This window comes from Ovis canadensis, chromosome 4 (genome assembly GCF_042477335.2).
Source record: "Ovis canadensis isolate MfBH-ARS-UI-01 breed Bighorn chromosome 4, ARS-UI_OviCan_v2, whole genome shotgun sequence".
NCBI classification, from domain to species: domain Eukaryota; kingdom Metazoa; phylum Chordata; class Mammalia; order Artiodactyla; family Bovidae; genus Ovis; species Ovis canadensis.
This window is the reverse complement of record NC_091248.1, coordinates 17,267,979-17,282,203: the sequence shown is the minus strand read 5'-3', so window position 1 is coordinate 17,282,203 and position 14,225 is coordinate 17,267,979.

Sequence of the window (14,225 nt, the reverse complement as noted above, 5' to 3'; positions counted from 1 at the left end):
CACCAGCCCCAAGTATCCTGTATCCTGTATCGAACCTAGACTGGCGATTCGTTTCTTACATGATAGTATACATGTATCAATGCCATTTTCCCAAATCATCCCACCCTCTCCCTCTCCTACAGAATCCAAAAGTCTGTTCTATATTCCTAAAATTTTGAGTCAACAAGTTCACACTAATAATTTCAGTCCTATTAAAATCACTCATTGTACATTTTACTTTTGTCAGTTAATCCTATTATTCTTTAAAATAGAGGTTGGAATTAACATTACACACCCATATATAAAATATACAAACAACAAAGGCCTACAGCATAGCACAGGGACCTATACTGAACATTTTGTAATAACCTATAAGGGAAAAGAATCTAAAATGGAAACAAAAGAAAATTAAAGTCTAAAAGGAAAAATCAAATATATATATATATTTCCCAGGAATCTGGTTTGCAAAGTGGAGCCCAACTACAGACATGGTCTAGGAGCGTCATTTTCTGGTCTCTTTCTTCCACAGGTATCTTTTTCAGCTATATTAATCCCCAGTAGTAATCGTTTTTTGTAACCTATGTATGCCTATGTTTGTTCTCAACAAAATTCATATTTTCCTAATCTAAATGTTCTTTATCTATCTAAAATAACCCCTTCTTTTTCACATGTGAAATTTTACACAGTCCCTAGGTTGCTATTAAAGTCACACTTGTTCATTATACTCTCTTAACTACTTCTTTTTGTCAGTCTAATGAGAAACTTTCTTTAATTTCAGTTTTATTCTTCATTACCTTACCTTACTTTGTGAATTAAACCCAGACAATCCAGATTAGAATTATATACACAATAGACTATCTATTAAAAATAATAATAAATGGCTTGATTTGTGGCTTTGAAAATAATTTGGGCATGGTAAACCTAATTGATGGAGAAGCAAAGTTGGTAGCATTCCATATAATCTTGTAAGAGGAATTTCATTGGTTCATAGAGACCTCCAGAATGCTCTATTTAAATATGAATAATAATAATCAATTGGCTTTCAGAAAGCAACATTGAAATATGAGATCATTTTAAGTTACAAATTTAAAATTTTGAAAATAATTGCAAATTAACCTGTTAAGTATTCTAACGTTTCATGACTATGTAACTGTGTTCATATATAACACAAGTTGGAAAAATTTCTAAATTAATATTCAGAACATTTAAGAAACAAAATAATCCACTCTATGAATCAAATTATTCTATTTTTATTGAACAATCATTTATTGTCAGTATCCTTTTCACCCTCCTCTGATATTAAGCTGTTGTAAGAGGGATACGAGAATATGGAGAAAATTACAGTGCAAGAGCTTAGAAATATTGCTATATATTCATTTGATTTTAGATCATTTGGTTTGTCTATTTTTCTCATTTTTTCTCTTATTCATTACTTTTCCCTCAACACTAGTGACTTCTCTGATTCACTGTTGGATTTTTTTGTGATGAAAAACATCTGGTATGATGCCATTTATTTATAATGAAATTCTGAGAGTGGACTTCTCCATAGATAATTGATCACAGGAGATAAGCTTTCCATAGGTTTGATGAAAAACAAACAAACAAACAAAAAAAAAAACATAGACTTGCTCTATTTACAGCATCTACATTTTCTCTTCATTGCAGCTGCCATTTAGGGTTTAACACTTAATAATTACTCATTATAATAATGAACTTATAAGAAATAAGTTCATTTCTTATACTGCAGAAGCCCAGTCTTATGATTAATAATAAACTTCCATATTATAATGGCATGGCCACTTAACATACTTAGGAATGAGGTCAATTTCCATCTCTAGAAAGTTAAGGAATTATTGTTTATTCTCTTTTGCTCTTGGAAATGACATGAATGAGTGGGGAAAGACTACTAAAACAAGCTTAACTCATTTAAATTTCAAATAATATTTTACAAAGGATTATATAGTTTAATTATGTCACATCTCCTTTATTTTGTAACTTATTTTGAAATAAAAATGTTAATCAGTTATTAAATTTAATATAATAAATATACACTTCTAAAAAGTCAAATTATTCTACCTGTGTTCTAACAAAAATCATTCTTCTCTTGTCCTTTTCCAGCCCTAATTCCTTATTCCTACAGTCATTTTTTTCCCCAAATATTTTAACCGTTTTTTTTAACTGTGTATTCATGTCCAATATTTCCATGTAACTTTTGCAGAGCTAGTTTTTGAATTGTTTTAGATATAGTCTTCCCCATATGGAAGTTTAAGTTTACCTCTTCTACACACTTCCAACATAAACACACAAATGCTTATTTCATATGGATTTATGTGTCACTTCTGTTGTTGTCAGTGGTTAATGATGACTACCTGAATATTTTTTTAGTTATGTCAAATAATATAACATAACTACAATATCCTTTACATATTTTTAACTTGGCACTAATGACTGCCTTATTTTTTCTTTTACTTAAATTATTTTTATAGTATCTGAAAAAAATGAATGTATTTAAATATTTTCAAATAAGCACCTGATCAACTGGATTTTTTTCCCTGGAACCAGGCATCTTTTATAGCAGTATTTATTGCACATGTTCTTGTCTTGTTGTCTTGGGAATATTCCCATTTCCATGATCCCAGTGTTATCTGCCTCATGTCCTTTCCTGGATTCTATTTCTTGCTTTTCTGGTTTTAGACCTTAGGGAAGTGAGGGTAAAACCAGTTGTGGGCTCTATACCTGGAGATCTATATTGATCTGCAAATGTCTTCTTTCAATAGAAACTTAGATGATAATCTATTCCATGATTGGAAATTATTTCCCCCTCTTTTTAAGAGTTTTGATCCATTGTGATTTGGCTTCCACCTTTGCTATCAAAGAGTTATTCTCTCCAGAGAATTTGTTCTGCTTCCTGGAAGATTTTGGAAAAAAAAAATAAATAAATAAGTGTTCTAAAATTTTATAACACGATTCCGTAGATTATTACAGGCTTGTTTGTTTTGTTTTTCTTTAAAACTGTTTAAAAATTATGTGAATCATAGCACCCATTACTCCTTCAACCTCAAGGGGATTCAGTACCTCTCAGCATAGGAACAGCTTCCAAAAATGACCTTCTTCGGTATGCAGCTGGAATTTCATCATCTTTCACGTTTTCTCAACTGCCTTACCTCTCTTTATATATCATCCCCTCACCTGATGAAATCTCACCTTTTTGTGTTTTATCTGCTTGTGAGCAGCTGAATTTTGCTAGATTTAAAATATCTAATGACTGCTTCACCCAGTCGCACAATTTTGTTTTATTTTTCCCAGAGAAGATTTTTTTTCCTCTTCTCAAATCCCTTGATAATATCCTTTTCTTATTATTTGCACTGAACCTAGTGGATCCTGAAAATCTTTACACTCTCATCTTTCAGTAGTGATTACTTTTCTATTCTTATTCCTTTGACATTTCCCTCTTATTCTCTTTGTGTTTCTTTTCTTCCAAAATTCCTGTTATTTAGATATTTAAACCAGACTTGAACTCATATCTTTAGTCTTCAATTTTCTTTATCTTTTTTTAAATTTTTAATCCTAAGATATTTTCCTCAGGTTCAGTTCAGTTCAATCGTTCATTTGTGTCAAACTCATTGTGACCACATGGATAGCAGCACGCCATGCTTCCCTGTCTATCACAGACTCCTAGAGTTTACTCAAACTCATCTCCATTAAGTTGGTGATGCCTTCCAATCATCTCATCCTCTGTCATCCCCTTCTCCTTTTGCCCTCAATCTTTCCCAGCATCAGGATCTTTTCCAAAGAGTCAATTCTTCACATCAGGTGGCCAAAGTATTAGAGTTTCGGCTTTAGTATCAGTGCTTCCAATGAATATTAAGGTGTAATTTCCTTTAGGGTGGACTGGTTGGATCTCCTTGCAGTCCAAGGGACTCTCAAGAGTCTTCTCCAACACCACAGTTCAAAAGCATCAATTCTTCAGTGCTCAGTTTTCTTTATAGTCCAAATCTCACATTCATACATGACTACTGAAAACAACAACAACAACATAGCTTTGACTAGATGGATCTTTGGCAAAGTAATGTCTCTGCTTTTTAATATCCTATCTAGGTTGGTCATAATTTTTCTCCCAAGAAGTAATCGTCTTTTAATTTCAAGCATGCAGTCACCATTGGCAGTGATTTTGAAGCCCCAAAAGATAAAGTCTGTACCTGTTTTCATTGTTTTCCTATCTATTTGCCTGAAGTGATGGGACCAGATGCCATGATTTAGTTTTCTGAATGATGAGTTTTAGGCCAACTTTTCCACTCTCCTCTTTCACTTTCATCAAGAGTTCCTTTAGTTATTCTTTGCATTCTGCCATAAGTGTGGTGTCATCTGCATATCTGAGGTTTTTTATATTTCTCTCAGCAATCTTGATTCCAGCTTGTGCTTCACCCAGTCTAGCATTTCTCATGAGGTACTCTGTGTATAAGTTAAAGTAGCAGGGTGACAATATGCAGCTTTGATGTACTCCTTTCATTATTTGGAACCAGTCTGTTGTTCCACGCCTAATTCTAACTGTTGCTTCCTGACCTGCATACAGATTTGTCAGGAGGCAGGTCAGGGGTTCTGGTATTCCCATCTCTTGAAGAATTTCCCACAGTTTGTTGTGATCCACACAGTCAAAGGCTTTGGCATAGTCAAAAAATCAGAAGTCGATGCATTTCAGGAATTCTCACTTTTTCAATGATTCAGTGGATGTTGACAATTTGATCTCTGCTTCCTCTGCCTTTTCTAAATCCAGCTTAAACATCTGGAAGTTAAAGGTTCACATACCTTTGAAGCCTGGCTTGGAGAATTTTGACTATTACTTTGCCAGTGTGTGAAATGAGTGCAATTATGTAGTATTTTGAGCATTCTTTGACATTGGCTTTCCTTGGGATTGGAATGAATACTGACCTTTTCCAGTCCTATGGCCACTGATGAGTTTCCAAACTTGCTGGCATATTGAATGCAGCACTTTCACAGCATCCTCTTTTAGGATTTGAAATAGTTCAACTTGGATTCCATTTTCTTCACTAGCTTTGTTCATAGTGATGCTTCCTAAGGACTTGACTTTGCATTCCAGGATATCTGGTCCTACGTGAGTGATCACACCATGGTGGTTATCTGGGCCATAAATATATTTCTTGTATAGCTCTTCTGTATACTCTTACCACCTCTTCTTAATATCTTTTGTTTCTGTTAGGTCCATATCGTTTCTGTCTTTTATTGTGCCCATCTCTGCATGACATGTTCCCTTGGTATCTCTAATTTTCTTGAAGAGATCTGTAGTCTTATCCTAATTTTTTCCTCTATTACTTTGCATTGATCACTGATGAAGGTTTTCTTATGTCTCCTCACTATTCTTTCGAATTCTGCTTTCAAATGGGTATATCTTTGCTTTTCTCCTTTGCCTTTCACTTCTCTTCTTTTCTCAGCTATTGGTAAGCACTTCTCAGACAACCATTGTGACTTTTGGCTTTTTTTTTTTCCTTGGGAATGTTCTTGATCACTGCCCTTGTACGATGTCACAAATCTCCATCCATAGTTCTTTAGGCACTCTGCCTATCAGGTCTAATCCCTTGAATCTATTTGTCACTTCCACTTTATAATTGTAAGGGATTTGTTTTAGGTCATACATGAATGGTCTAGTGGTTTTCCCTACTTTCTTCGATTTAACTCTAAATTTGGCATTAAGGAGTTCATGATCTGAGCCACAGTCAGCTCCTTGTCCTGTTTATGCTGACTGCATAGAGTTTCTCCATTTTTGGTTGCAAAGAATATAATAAATCTGATTTTGTTATTGATCATCTGGGGATGTCCATGTGTACAGTCTTCTCTTGTGTTGTTGGAAGAGGGTATTTTCTATGATCACTGTATTCTCTTTTCAAAACTCTATTAGCCTTTGCTTTTCTGAACTCCCCAGGTGGCTAGGTGCTCAATATGCTACTGGATCAGTGGAGAAATAATTCATAATGGAATGAAGAAATGGAACCAAAGCAAAAATAACACCTAGATGTGGACGTGACTGGTGATGGAAGTAAAATATCATGCTGTAAAGAGCAATATTTCATAGGAACCTGGAATGTTAGGTCCATGAATCAAGGCAAATGGAAGTGGTCAAACAGGACATGGCAAAAGTGAATATCAACATTTTAGGAATCAGTGAACTAAAATGAACTGGAATGGGTGAATTTAGCTCAGATGACCATTGTATCTACTACTGTAGGCAAGAATCCCTTACAAGAAATGGAGTATCTATCATAGTCAACAGGAGTTCAAAATGCAGTACTTGGATGAAGTCTCAAAAACAACAAAATGATCTGTTTATTTCCAAGGCAAACCATTCAATATCACGGTGATCCAAGTCTATGTGTAAACCAGTAATGCTGAAGAAGCTGAAGTTAAATGGTTCAATGAAGACCTATAAGAACTTTTAGAACTAACACCCAAAAAAGGTGTCCTTTTCACTACAGGGGACTGGAATGCAAAAGTAGGATATTTCCTTAGCTTTAATTTTTTTTTTCTACCAAACTGTGAATTCCTGCCATGATACTTTTATTCCAAAACTCGCTTTTTATGTTTTATGTGTTTTGCTATATATTCTAAGGAAATCTTGTTTCATGGATGAAATATCTTATCTTACTGATATTTTGAGCATTTTATTTTTCTTTTCACTTCTGTAAGCTTCTCTGCCTTTTCTGTTTCCTCAGGGTACTTTTTTTTTTTTGTTTGTTTTGGCCCTGTCTTTATAGCAGAAGTGATACCTACTCTTTGACTTTGTAAGAAAGAATTGCTAAGACACATACTGGGGGCAGAGGTGGGGATGTGATGGTCTTAGTCAAATGTTGGTACTAATGTTAGTGAGTTAAGACAAAGCCAAAGTGGTTTTTTGGAAAGGACTAAAAATGATTAGTAGTTTTGAGTATTTTCTTTTGTAACTATTTATTAACCCAGAGTGGAATCTCATTCAATGTATACTTAGACTATATTTTTTGCTTCTATCATCCTAGAAGGAAAAAAAAAAAAAGAGGGCTGGAGCGATCACCATTTAAACTCAGAATCCGTCTCTGTCCTTAAATTCTTTTGTGCCTGGTGTGCCCAAGTCCAGCCCTCTCTATTTCAAATTCCCAAGAAAACAAAGTCCCTTTTTTCTACCACTGTGGAACATCTACCAGGGTGCTTATGACTTGGGAATTTATTTAACTTAATCTTCCTTTTATAAAGAAGAGTCATCAACATTCACCTTCATACATGTCTGGTGCCACTATTTCTGAGGTTTAGGTGATGTTCTGCAAATGTGCATCCCATAGCCTTTGCCCATGGCAGGCAGTTAGGGTTCACTTTCCTCCAGTTTCCTGAGACAATTTCTAACATCCATCTACTTCCGCATCCCCACACTTTATTGATATTTGAGGGACTGTAATCCTCTTCTCAAGAATGCATTTTCCTTGAAGACTAAACCCTTTTAGTCCTCTGTGAAGTTTTGAGAGAAAGCAGGTAGAACATATTATTTCAAGCTACTGTTCAACCACAGTCATAAATATTGATACACCTCATAATTTTATGTACAAAATATAAATGGCCCTGAACCTCAACTAGCATCATGTTAATGCAGGAAGTTTAAGTGTATCCAGTTGTGAACCTGCAACTTAGGTTCAGAAAACCAAATAGGCTTTCATACTGTAATAGGAAAGAACACATCTGACTCCATATTAGATCTGTTCTTTTTCCTGTGCTTAATCATGGTGCTTCTGCATCTTTTGTAAAAACACTTTGCCTATAGCCTGAAATATACAGCAAGCCCATTCTTAAAGCCCTGACCTTCAAGAGTCCATTCATATAGAGACAAACAAGGTGCAGAACAGAGAGCAACATTGTCTTGTTGGAGGTTTACAGGAACATCCTGACCTGACCTAGGTGGATAGCTGCAAGAACAAAGGATTCCTGCACTAAGAACTTTGCAACAACCAACCACGCCTCTCCGTCACTTTGCCTTTAAAAATGTCTTTTTTATTCTTTTTTTTTCTTTTTTTTTCTTTTTTTTAAATTTTAATATCTTTAATTCTTACATACGTTCCCAAACATGAACCCCCCTCCCACCTCCCTCCCCATAACATCTCTCTGGGTCATCCCTATGCACCAGCCCCAAGCATGCTTCATCCTGCGTCAGACATAGACTGGCGATTCAATTCTTACATGATAGTATACATGTTAGAATGTCATTCTCCCAAATCATCCCACCCTCTCCCTCTCCCTCTGAGTCCAAAGGTCCGTTATACACATCTGTGTCTCTTTCCCTGTCTTGCATACAGGGTCGTCATTGCCATCTTCCTAAATTCCATATATATGTGTTAGTATACTGTATTGGTGTTTTTCTTTCTGGCTTACTTCACTCTGTATAATCGGCTTGAAACCCTTCCCGGAGTTCGGTTTTTTTTAGGCACAAGCCACCCAATCTCATGGATGTCCTTCAATAAACTTTTCTTTTCTCCAAAATCTGACATTTTAATCTGTTGGATCTCACTGTGTGTGGGGCTCAGGAACTTGTGTTCAGTAACAACATTGGACAGTTGGTATTTCTGAGTGTGTGTTTCCCGAGCCGGGTGAACCTGAAACTTTGGGGACAGGGTGCAGCAACCTGTGATCACCAAGCTTCCATCTGGCTCAGGTACCAGCCTGCAGCTGCACAAGGTCATACTTTCTTGAATAAGTACATGGACTTTGTTTTTATACACTTTTCTGACACATGTTTGCTTGTCATTAGATTAGTGTTTCGATGGGATTTTATCTCTTTGCATACTGATATTATTATGTGATATATTTTATTCCTTTAAAAATATTATATTTACTATTTGATGGAAGTTGCTAACCTCAGCCTGATAGACTACAGTCCATAGGGTCTAAAAGAGTCAAACATGACTGAAAAACTGAGCATATATGCACACACACAGCTCCTAACCTTTTATGAATTTTCTTCTTTGAGAATCCCTGATAAGTTTCCCTGTCTTTTATAGGCTTGCAGTTTGACAAATTTTATCAGAATTTCTCCAGTTTCAGCTTATCATATCTCTTGTCAAGCAATTTAAATGATCAGATTTACTTAGTATATATGTAGATAAATCTAATTTTAATTTTTAATTCTCATAACAAAAAGCATCACATACCAAATATGTTTATCTTTATTTAATCACTCAATAATTTAAACAGCATTAGTACTGTTTCAAACATTAGGATAAATGTTGAATTTTGAACTCTAAATAATAGAGATAAATAGATAGCTAGATATGGACCTTTCTTTAAAATATCAGATATGATTGTTGCACAAATTTAGAAGATTCATTTTAATATCTTGAACATTTCTTTTTCATGGGAGAAAATATTATTTAGGGCTTTATTATTACCACAAATGTGGGTGTCTCTCCAATAAAGAATTCTGTCCAAACTAGTGAATGCTCAAGTTTACTTTGAGTCAGGAGATGAGAGAGATAGTATTTCTTCTTTGTAAACTTAATTTCAAACTGAACCAGAGAGAGAATAAAGCAAAATTTAAAATAAAATTGCATTTATTAATGTTTTTCTAAATTATTCCATAATCATTCAGTTTTACATTCAGTTTTACATTCAGTTTCACGAGCGGCTCAGCAGCAAAGAATCGGCCTAAAATGGAGGAGATGTGGATTTGTTCCCTGGGTCATGAAGATACCTTGGAGAAGGAAATAGCAACCCACTCCAGTATTCTTTCTCATCTAGGAAATCCCATGGACTGAGGAACTTGGTGGGCTACAGTCCATGCGGTCACAAAAGTACTGAAAACAACTTAGCAATTAAACACTTAACAGAAAAAGTATTAAGGTATGATTATCTCAATATAAAATTGAGAAACAATAGAGATGAAATAATAGAGATGAAAAAGAGTTTGGGAACGCATGTAAGAATTAAAGATTTTTAAATTAAAATAAATAAATAAATATACTTAAAAAAAAAAAGAAAGAAAAAGAGGTCCTTTAATAGAATGAAAAAGATACCTTAACTAGATACAACATAAAGAAAGCCACCATGAAGAGATTCTAATGGAGGTGATGTCATAGTATAAGATAAGAACACTAGAGGGATATTCTTATGCTAGTGATAATACAATTTACTGAACAAACTCCTTGAAACAACTGTGGCAAAAATTTATGCAGATAAATTTATTGTATTAATACTTAAGGGATACATTCCAAAGTTGAATTAATAAAACAACAAAATCCGTACACTTAAAAAATGTTAGCTTCTCTCCTGTTTTGCCATCATTTTTCTTTCTTGCACACGGGCACTAGTGAAAGATAATAATGCTATAAAACCTATTTTATAGCACAAAGAGATGACTGTATGTCATCAACCATGTTTTACAGCATGTGTCAGCCAAAGCTATTGTTGGATTGACTTACTTTATATTTCACATGGAACATATTTTAAAATTAAATAAAAACTGCTGTTAGCATGAATCAATCTCAGAGAGCCAAGGAAATGTGTTTCCTATATCTGAAAAAAAATCAATTTTTCGTGAAGGCATAGTATGGTTGTCTCTGCTGAAAAGTGTCTGCTGCTGCTGCTGCTGCTGCTGCTGCTGTTAATTTGCTTCAGTCGTGTCTGACTCTTAGCGACCCCATGCACTACAGCCTACCAGGCTCCTCTGTCCATGGGATTTTCTAGGCAAGAGTACTGGAGTAGGGTGCCATTGCCTTTGCCAAAAGGTGTCTAGTCTTGCTTTTCTCTTCATAGGTAACCCTAGATTAGAGATGGCTTAGAAAATAATTTAATATACTTTGTCAAGTACCCTTAAGTGTTAGGAAATATTATTAAATCTGAAATGGATTATTAAGTCCCTTGGCTTTATATTACTTGTCTGATAGCTAAAGCAACTAGAATGGTTTACACTGTTATTCCTCTTATAATTGGAAAATTGCAAACATCTGTGTGAGTAGTGTAACCATGTTTCAAAATCTCCTATCAACTTAAAGGGATACTCATCTCCTAGGAGAACAGTAAGCATCTGGATACAAATGCTACATCGTGTATACTGTGAACATTCTCAAGTGGTTAGGTGATCTACCCAAAATAAATATTTAAAGAAAAGAAAGAAAGCAAGCATATATATATATATATATATGTGTGTGTGTGTGTGTGTGTGTGTGTGTGTGTGCATGATTCAAAAAGATGTGAGTCAAATCAGTAAATTTGACTTCTGGCCCATTAATTAATTAACCATGTAATATTCAAGAGTTGTTTTGTTCTGTCTTATCTGTTGGTTTAAAGAGGAGTATTATCATGATGCTGAAGTTAGACCACACAATTTTTCAGGACCAGTTACTCTCCATCTCTGTTACTATTTTACTTCATGGTTGTCCCTAACTTTAACCAAATATATACTGTATCATTTCATTTTAACTCATGAATAAGTCAGGGTCCTGACAGACACAGAGGGTATACTCAAAACAGGTGACTGGAAGTGAGTCAAGTAACTGGAGTTAAGCAAACATGAATCAAGTCACAAAGGTGTGGGCAAGACATAGGAAAATGAGAAAAGAACTATATTCTGGACTATTCAATCTGGATCATTACCATTCCTAGATCTAGAGGATAAAACAGAGGGCATAGTTATTGGAACACAACAAGAGAAGGGTAAGAGGATTAACGTGGAGAAAGAGAATAGATATCAGAATTACTGCATATCACTCCCTTTCATTTGACAAAACTCAGAGAAAGAAGAAATTAAAAAAAAAAAAAAATGACCATACAGATCTGCTTCCCAGAGTGTGAGGAGGAAAGATAACCATTCTTAATTGTATCTTGTGTGTGGACCTAATTCATCATATCTCAGCTTTTCATAATTGTTCAACTTTTCATCTCTGGTTCAACTCTTAGTTGGAAAAATATTTCCATAGTTTACATACTTGGAAATGGTAGCATACTTATGCATTTATGATAGGGCATCAGTTCAGTTCAGTTCAGTTGCTCAGTGGTGTCTGACTCTTTGCGACCCCATGAATCACAGCATACCAGTCCTCCCTGTCCATCATCAACCCCCGGAATTCACTCAGACTCACGTCCGTCGAGTCAGTGATGCCATCCAGCCATCTTATCCTCTGTCGTCCCCTTCTCCTCCTGCCCCCAATCCCTCCTAGCCTCAGAGTCTTTTCCAATGAGTCAACTCTTCGCCTGAGGTGGCCAAGGTACTGGAGTTTCAGCTTCAGCACCATTCCCGCCAAAGAAATCCCAGGTCTGATCTCCTTCAGAATGGACTGGTTGGATCTCCTTGCAGTTCAAGGGACTCTCAAGAGTCTTCTCCAACACCACAGTTCAAAACCATCAATTCTTTGGTGCTCAGCTTTCTTCACAGTCCAACTCTCACATCCATACATGACCAATGGAAAAACCATAGTCTTGACTAGATGGACGTTTGTTGGCAAAGTAATGTCTTTGCTTTTGAATATGCTATTTCGGTTATCCATAACTTTCCTTCCAAGGAGTAAGTGTCTTTTAATTTCATGGCTGCAATCACCATCTGAGTTATTTTGGAGCCACCCCCAAAAACAAAGTCTGGCAGTGTTTCCACTGTTTCCCCATCTATTTCCCGTGAAATGATGGGACCAGATGCCATGAACTTCGTTTCCTGAATGTTGAGCTTTCAGCAAACATTTTCACTCTCCTCTTTCACTTTCATCAAGAGGCTTTTTAGCTCCTCTTCACTTTCTGCCATAAGGGTGGTGTCATCTGCATATCTGAGGTTATTGATATTTCTCCCGGCAATCTTCATTCCAGCTTGTGCTTCTTCCAGCCCGGTGTTTCTCATGATGTACTCTGTGTAGAAGTTAAATAAGCAGGGTGACAATATACAGCCTTGATGTACTACTTTTCCTATTTGGAACCAGTCTGTTGTTCCATGTCCATTTCTAACTGTTGCTTCCTGACCTGCATATCAGTTTCTCAAGAGGCAGGTCAGGTGGTATGTTATTCCCATCTCTTGAAGACTTTTACACAGTTTGTTTTGATCCACAATCAAAGGATTTGGCATAGTCAATAAAGAAAAATGGATGTTTTTTTGAAACTCTCTTGCTTTTCCCATGATCCAATGGATGTTGGCAATTTGATCTCTGGTTCCTCAGCCTTTCCTAAAACCAGCTTGAACATCAGGAAGTTCACGGCTCACATATTGCTGAAGCCTGGCTTGGAGAATTTTGAGGATTACTTTACTAGCGTGTGAGATGAGTCGAATCATGCGGTAGTTTCAGCATTCTTTGGCATTGCCTTTCTTTGGGATTGGAATGAAAACTGATGTTTTCCAGTCTGTGGCCACTGCTGAGTTTTCCAAATTTGCTGGCATATTGAGTGCAGCACTTTCACAGCATCATCTTTCAGGATTTGAAATAGCTCAACTGGAATTCCATCAACTCCACTAGCTTTGTTCTTAGTGATATTTTCTAAGGCCCACTTGACTTCATATTCCAGAAAGTCTGGCTCTAGGTGAGTGATCACACCATTGTGATTATCTTGGTCATGAAGATCTTTTTTTATAGTTCTTCTATGTATTCCTGCCACCTCTTCTTAATATCTTCTGCTTCTCTTATGTCCAGACCATTTCTGTCCTTTATCGAGCCCATCTTTGCATGAAATGTTCCCTTGGTATCTCTAACTTTCTTGAAGAGATCTCTAGTCTTTCCCATTCTGTTGTTTTCCTCTATTTCTTTGCATTGATCGCTAAGAAAGGCTTTCTTATTTCTTCTTGCTATTCTTTAGAACTCTGCTTTCAGATGCTTGTATCTTTCCTTTTCTCCTTTGCTTTTCACTTCTCTTCTTTTCACAGCTATTTGTAAGGCCTCCCCAGACAGCCATTTTGCTTTTTTGCATTTCTTTTCCATGGGGATGGTCTCAATCCCTGTCTCCTGTACAGAGTCACGAACCTCCATCCATAGTTCATCAGGCACTCTATCTATCAGATCTAGTCCCTTAAATCCCTTTCTCACTTCCACTGTATAATCATAAGGGATTTGATTTAGGTCATACCTGAATGGTCTGCTGGTTTTCCCTACTTTCTTCAATTTAGGTCTGAATTTGGCAATAAGAAGTTCATGATCTGAGCCACAGTCAGCTCCTGGTCTTTTTCTTGTTGACTGTATAGAGCTTCTCCATCTTTGGCTGCAAAGAATATAATTAATCTGATTTCAGTGTTGACCATCTGGTGCTGTCCA